The sequence below is a fragment of the Dasypus novemcinctus genome, chromosome 22 (genome assembly GCF_030445035.2).
Source record: "Dasypus novemcinctus isolate mDasNov1 chromosome 22, mDasNov1.1.hap2, whole genome shotgun sequence".
In the NCBI taxonomy this organism is placed as follows: Eukaryota; Metazoa; Chordata; class Mammalia; order Cingulata; family Dasypodidae; genus Dasypus; species Dasypus novemcinctus.
Genome location: NC_080694.1, coordinates 1060729 through 1068503, shown reverse-complemented (window position 1 = coordinate 1068503; position 7775 = coordinate 1060729). Strand labels below are relative to the sequence as shown.

The 7775-nt window shown below is 42.0% G+C and overlaps 1 pseudogene; it reads left to right on the top strand.

Moving 5' to 3' along the window:
* Nucleotides 1-232: 232 nt before the first annotated feature.
* LOC131275258 (ornithine decarboxylase pseudogene) lies at nucleotides 233-1807 on the top strand (annotated as a pseudogene).
* Nucleotides 1808-7775: the final 5968 nt, after the last annotated feature.

Sequence of the window (7775 nt, the reverse complement as noted above, 5' to 3'; positions counted from 1 at the left end):
CGCCTACTTGGGCCAGCAGTCCTCCGGCAGAGGGAGCGAGGTGGGCAGCGGTGGTGGCAGCATTGTGGGCTGCAGGACCTCCTCGGGGGGTGGCCCTGGCACCCAAGTGCTAGGAGAACATTTCTGCTGCTGCATCAAGGCCACAAGTCTTATAATTCAGCAAGATTTGGAATTCCTGGAGAATTGCCTTCCTGAAAAGCTCAAAGAAATCTCTTTAAATTCTGTTTCTTAGTTTTCCATTTTGTTGTGTTTCAGTGGAACATCAAGAAACCATGAACAACTTCAGTAATGAGGAGTTTGACTGCCATTTCCTTGATGAAGGTTTTACTGCCAAGGACATTCTGGACCAAAAAATTAATGAAGTTTCTTCTGATGATGATAAAGATGCCTTCTATGTTGTGGACCTTGGAGACATTCTAAAGAAACATCTGAGATGGTTAAAAGTTCTTCCTCGTGTCACCCCCTTCTTTGCAGTCAAATGTAATGACAATAAAGCCACAGTGAAGACCCTGACTTCCATAGGGACAGGATTTGATTGTGCTAGCAAGACTGAAATCCAGTTGGTACAGAGTCTTGGGGTGCCGCCACAGAGGATAATCTACGCAAACCCTTGTAAACAAGTGTCTCAAATTAAGTATGCCGCCAATAATGGAGTTGAGATGATGACTTTTGACAGCGAGGTTGAGTTGATGAAAGTGGCCAGGGCACATCCAAAGGCAAAAGTTGGTTTTGTGGATTGCCACCAATGACTCCAAAGCAGTCTGCCACTCAGTGTTAAATTTGGAGCCACACACAAAATCAGCAGGCTTCTTTTGGAATGGGCTAAAGAGCTTGATATCGATGTCATTGATGTCAGCTTCCATGTGGGAAGTGGCTAAACTGATCCTGAAACTTTTGTGCAGGCCATCTCTGATGCCCGCTGTGTCTTTGACACGGGAGCTGAGGTTGGTTTCAGCATGTATCTGCTTGATATTGATGATGGCTTTCCCAGAACTGATGATGTGAAGCTTACATTTGGAGAGATAACCAGTGTCATTAATCCAGCATTAGACAAGTATTTCCCATTAGATTCTGGAGTGAGAATCATAGCTGAACCAGGCCGATATTATGTTGCTTCAGCTTTCACACTTGCAGTGAATATCATTGCCAAAAAAAATTGTATTTAAGGAACACAGGCTCTGATGATGAAGATGAATCGAGTGAACAAACCTTTATGTATTATGTGAATGACAGAGTATATGGATCATTTAATTGTGTCCTTTATGGTCATGAGCATGTAAAGCCTCTTCTGCAGAAGAGATGCAAACCAGATGAGAAATATTACTCATCTAGCATATGGGGACCCACGTGTGATGGCCTTGATCGGATCGTTGAGTGCTGTGGCCTGCCGGAAATGCACGTGGGTGACTGGATGCTGTTTGAGAACATGGGGGCTTACACTGTGGCTACTGCTTCCACTTTCAATGGGTTCCAGAGGCCAACCATCTACTATGTGATGTCAGGGCCTGCATGGCAAGTCATGCAACAAATCGAGATCGGGGGGTTTCCACCCAAAGTAGAGGAGCAAGACGCCAGTGCTCTGTCTTTTTCCTGTGCTTGGGAAAGTGGGATGAAGCGCCACCCGGCCACTTGTGCTCCAGCTAGTATTAATGTGTAAATACCATTTTTGTAGCTGCTAACTGTGAGTTTAGCTTGAATGGGGGATCATTTAACTTAATTACTGCTAGTTTTGAAATGTCCTTCTAAGAGTAGGATTGGCACAGACACAGCAATAAGGAAGACTAGGAGATGGGGTTACACTTATCTGTGTTCCTATGGAAAGTAGTTGATTATTTTGTTTTATATGGATTTTTTTAAAAGATGTATTTATTTATTTAATCCCCCCTCCCCCGGTTGTCTGTTCTCTGTGTCTATTTGCTGCGTCTTGTTTCTTTGTCCGCTTCTGTTGTTGTCAGCAGCACGAGAAGTGTGGGCGGCGCCATTCCTGGTCAGGCTGCACTTTCTTTTGGGCTGGGCAGCTCTCCTTATAGGGCGCACGCCTTGTGCATAGGGCTCCCCTATGCGGGGGACACCCCTGTGTGGCACCGCACTCCTTGCGTGCATCAGCACTGCACATGAGCCAGCTCCACATGGGTCAAGGAGGCCCGGGGTTTGAACCGCAGACCTCCCATGTGATAGACAGATGCCCTAACCACTAGGCCAAATCCGTTTCCCTGTATGGATTTTTATTCACTTTCAAACCTACTTCTAAGGGATGCCTCTGACCTGCTGAGCAAGCATTTGTAGCTTTTATAACATCAGAATGGGCCAAAAGCTTGATGTTGTGACCTGATTTAAAAATAAAAGTATCTTGAAATAAAAAAAAAAGAAAAACGAAATTGGAGGAATCACACTACCTGACTTCAAAACATACTACAAAGCTACAGTAGAGAAAAAAGCATGGTATTGGCACAAGGAGAGACACACAGGCCAATGGAACTGAATTGAGAGCTGATAGAGATCCTCATATATATAGTCATATAATATTCAGTAAAGCCACCAAACTCTCTCAACTGGGAAATAATGGCCTATTCAAAAAATGGTGCCTGGAGAACTGGATATCCATATGTAAAAGAATGAAAGAGATTACCATCTCACACCTTATACAAACATCAACTCAAGATGGATCAAAGACCTAAATATAAGAACCAAGACCATAAAGACTTTGGAAAGCAGTGTAGGGAAGCATATACAAGATGTTGTAATAGGAAATGGCTTCATGAACTTCACACCAAAAGCATGAGGAAAAAAAGAACAAGTAGATAAATGGGACCTCCTCAAAATTAAAGCCTTCTGCACCTCAAAGGAGTTTGTCAAGAAAGTGAAAAGAGAGCCTACACAATAGGAGAAAATATTTGGTAACCATATATCTGATAGGAGACTTATAACCTGCATATATAAAGAACTCCTATATCTTGAAAATAAAAAGATAAACAACCCATTTAAAAAATGGGGAAAAGATTTAAACAGACACTTCTCCAAAGAAGAAATACAAATGGCTAGAAAGCACATGAAAAAAATGCTCCAAATCTCTAGCTATCAGGGAAATGCAAATCAAAACTACAATGAGATACCATCTTACACCCATAAGATTGGCAGCTATGAAAAAAACAAAAGACTACAAATGCCGGAGAGGATGTGGAGGAATGGGAACACTCATCCACTGTTGGTGGGAATGCAGAAGGATCCAACCATTCTGGAGGACAGTTTGGCAGTTTCTTAAAAAACTAGCCATAGATTTGCCATATGACCTAGCAATTCCACTGCTGGGGATATACCCAATAGAATTGAAAACAAGGACACAAACTGATATATGCACACCAATTTTCATAGCAGCATTCTTCACTATTGCCAAAAGTTGGAATCAACCCAAATGCCCATCAACAGATGAATGGATAAATAAAATGTGGCATACACATACAATGGAATACGACTAGGCTTTAAAAACAAATACACTGCAAACACACGTGATAACATTGATGAATCTTGAGAACCTTATTTTGAGTGAAGCAGCCCACGCATTGAAGGACAAATACTACATGATCTCAATGTTATGAAATAAGTAAACCAAGCTGCCTCAGAGAGCTAGAGCCTGGGTGATAGGCTTACAGGAATTTGGAGGGTAGAGGAAGGTTGCGAGCTGACACCTACATGGGTGAAATCTATGATAACTATGAGGTAAGTATTTGTACAAGGAGGGATAAAATGGGGGCATAGGGTTACCTTTGGGTGGGGCTTTGTTGTCTTGTGGGGGGCTAGGGATAGGAGGATGGGTAGTATTGCCCAAGAAATTGGGGGGAGGGTGGGTAAACATACGAACATAGGAGATTGTCAGGTATTTGGTTGAGAGTATAATGCTGAGAAAACCTTTTAAAAATATAATAAGGAAAGTTACCTGTTCAAGATGCTTAAAGGGGATAATCTGATGCAGGACAGGCTCCTAGGGAATATGTGAATGCTCATTTTTGCCATAGTGGGTTATATCACTGGCTAGAGACCCATATAATGAGAGTGAAGGTATACCACATCCTGGGGAGGACTGAGGCCATCAAATAGAGGGAACTGTATCTCTCAAGAGAAATGGTGGTTCCCAGGGCATTAGGGCAGTTTAGCATGTCAAGCCCTCAACACTATTGCAAGTATCTCTGAATGTGGCCCTTCAAGCAATGAAGATTGACTGTCAGTGTGGGCCCTAAGCGGAGGAGGAAGAGATATTGAATAGATGGAACCAATGTAACTGTGTGGGCAATAGAATTGTTTCACAAGATTATGCAAGGATGGATATAAGACATGTAAAATTACACCAAAAATATATAGGGGCTGAGAGGCTAAAATGTAAACCATAATGTAAAACATAAGATAACTAAAAATTTAGAAAATTGAATCATCTAAAATATAAACCACTGTGAAAACACAGATGTTACCTTGTTTGAAAGCTATTGTCTCAATATCTGTACATCAGTTTCAGTAAATATAGTATGAATATGTAAAAAGATTATTGCTGTGGAAGGGAAAAGGTTTTATGTTGGCTATGTGAGAGTACTGTATATTGTATATATGAATTACTGTGATCTAAAACTCTTGTGAAGATAAGCTTAATAATTAGAAAAAAAGAAAAGAAAAAGATAGGACGTAGACACTGAGGAAATGATGGAAGTAGTTGCCTTGACAATTTGCATACAGGGCAACACTTATTGCAGGGATGGAAGGCAAAACATCAAAAACAAAGCTTTTACATTTTTAAATTTTTTCATACCCCAATTTATTTTTACCTTAATTTTTCCAAATTAATATGTATTCTATATCCTTTAAACTCATTGCTATATTCCATTTTACTATTAAGGCAACCTGGCAATATATTGGGCTTCACTTTTCAGGAAGTTTTGGAGCACAGAGAAGTTCAACAATGGCAGCAGAGAAATACTGGTGTGGGACGTTATTGACAGGGGAACATGGTTGGCAGGGAGTTCTACAGGGCATATATCCAGGGTACAGAAATATGTTTGGATATTTTCATAGTGGATATGATTAAAAAGAACAACTGAGGGAGTGCTGAGTTCCTAGCCAGGGGAGCTCTATCACAATCCCTAAAGGAACAGCAACAATCCCCCAAGTGCAACGGCAAAAAACAAAAAAGAATGGAGCTCCAACAATGAGCCCTTGATACTAATGACTATGCTTGTGAGCCTGTGCACCTGAAATAAGAACAAGGCCTAGAGCTGCAGGGTGCCTAAGAGTTATCTCCTGAGAGCCTCCGTGTTGCTCAAATGTGGTCAGTCTTGAAGCCAAAATCAGCATGTAAATGCGTTGCCTTACCCCCAGCATGGGACATGACTCCCGGGGATGAGCCTCCCTGGTGCCAAGGGATTACTACCAAGTACCAGCTGATGATATAACTAGAAAATCACCTTGAATAAAAGGATCAACTCGGACCAGCAGAATATCTCAGTCTACATATAATACCAGGAGTTAAAAATGCTTTTTGACCTGAATCAAGGGGGAAATGGAAAGGACAAATGAGTTTATATGGCTATGAGTCTCCAAAAAAGAGCTGGGAGGTTATCAGAGGGTTTGCCTTTATGCACACCTCAGCAGAGTCCGAGAGACAAAGTATCCCAGAGACAAAGTAGATACAACACCGGGTATTGGTTCTTCTGAGGGCTACACAGACCCACAGGTTCTATGGTCATGGCAGATGGAGTTCAGTGCCATGTCAGTTGGCCCTTCTTTGGAGTTTGTGTTTCTGTGTGATGGAGCTGGACTCAGATGCGATCTTTTTTCACAAGCCTCTCCTGTTACTTTTACCAGAACTGTAGTTGATGCTGGGGTTTAATATATACCAAGGGGATCTGAATCTCTGGACTGACTGTATGATAGCCAGGCCCTGAGCCTCAACAGACTTCAACTCCTACACTCTGGTTTATTGGACTTACCCCACTCAGCTAACATGGAGTTGAAGAAGGTCAACCACCACACCATGGAGCCAAGAGTGCCTACATCTGAAAGCAGGAGAATTGCATCCAGCATCCATGTGGAATCTAAGCCCCCTCTGGATACAGATGTGGAGTGGGCACAACCATTCCAAGGTCTACAGGATGCAGGAATAGAATATGGATTAGAGTGGACTTACTGATATTCTATTCATGAACTATTGTGATTAGTAACCTAAGAAAATGTGGCATTGGTGTGGAGAAAGTGGCCATGGTGGCTCCTGGGTGTGGGGAATGGGAGGAAGAGATGAGATGTGTAGGCATTTTCAGGACTTGGAGTTGTCCTGGGTGATGCTGTAGGGACAGTTACCAGACATTGTATGTCCTCCCATGGCCTACTGAATGGGAAGTGGTTGAGTGTGGGCTATGATGGGGACCTTTGACCGTGAGGTGCAGCAGTGCTCAGAGATGTATTCACCAAATGCAATGAATGTTTCATGATGATGCCTCCATCATCATGAAACATTCATTGCATTTGGTGAATACATCTCTGAGCACTGCTGCAGATTGTTGCTATGGGGGGATGGAGTGTGCTGAGGGGGTGGGGGGTATATGGGGACCTCATATTTTTTTAATGTAATATTTAAAAAAATAAAGACAAAAAAATAAACCATTGCTGTATGATAAAAAAAAAAGATAGTTGTTTCCAACCTCACTCCTCAAACAACCTTCATATGCTGTTTATTGCAACGATCTTGAGAAGGGGATCCGGAGGCCATGCAATTCTTATCAGGTTTTCTGGTTATATCATGACCAACTCCATCAGATGCTAATAATCCTCAAGGAGGTGCTGAGTTCCATCATGAACCAATATCTTTTAAACTATGGGAAATTTTAAAACAAGTAAAAATACTAAATAAAGTCCTTATTAGTGAAATCAGGCTTGTAAGAAAACTCTCTGTTAAAGTGTTAATAAGGAAATTATTCTGGCAGCAACTCTGTAAACCCCTGCTGTCTACATAATAATGTAGTTGTGGGATAGTGGGTGTTAATAAAATTAAACTCTTGGAAAAGGAGATAAACATAGCAACATTAGTGTTCTGTTTTATTTCCATGCTAATTCTGATTGGGCCTATTTAACCAAAATAATAAAACTAGTACAAAATTTTTATCAAGGTGTTAAAAGGAATTTTTGGTTTTAAATCAATAGTTTACTCCTGAACTTCAAGTCTCAGTATAGTCTTACAGAGTAGTAATCCAAGAAATGTGTGTTCTAAACTGCTAAATAAGAGCTTAACTACATTTTTTTAACCCCCCTTTTTTTTTTAAGATTTATTTTTATTTAATTCCCCTCCCCTCCCCTGGTTGTCTGTTTTCTGTGTCTTTTTGCTGCGTCTTGTTTCTTTGTCCGCTTCTGTTGTCGTTAGCGGCACGGGAAGTGTGGGCGGTGCCATTCCTGGGCAGGCTGCTCCCTCCTTCGCGCTGGGCGGCTCTCCTTATGGGTGCACTCCTTGCGCGTGGGGCTCCCCTACACGGGGGACACCCCGTGTAGCACGGCACTCCTTGCGCGCATCAGCACTGCGCTTGGGCCAGCTCCACACGGGTCAAGGAGGCCCGGGGCTTGAACCGCGGACCTCCCATGTGGTAGACGGACGCCCTAACCACTGGGCCAAAGTCCGTTTCCCATGCTTAACTACATTTATACCGCTCAAGTTATCTTTTTTTTTAAAGATTTATTTATTTTTTTATTTATTTAATTCCCCTCCCCTGGTTGTCTGTTTTCTGTGTCTTTTTGCTGTGTCTTGT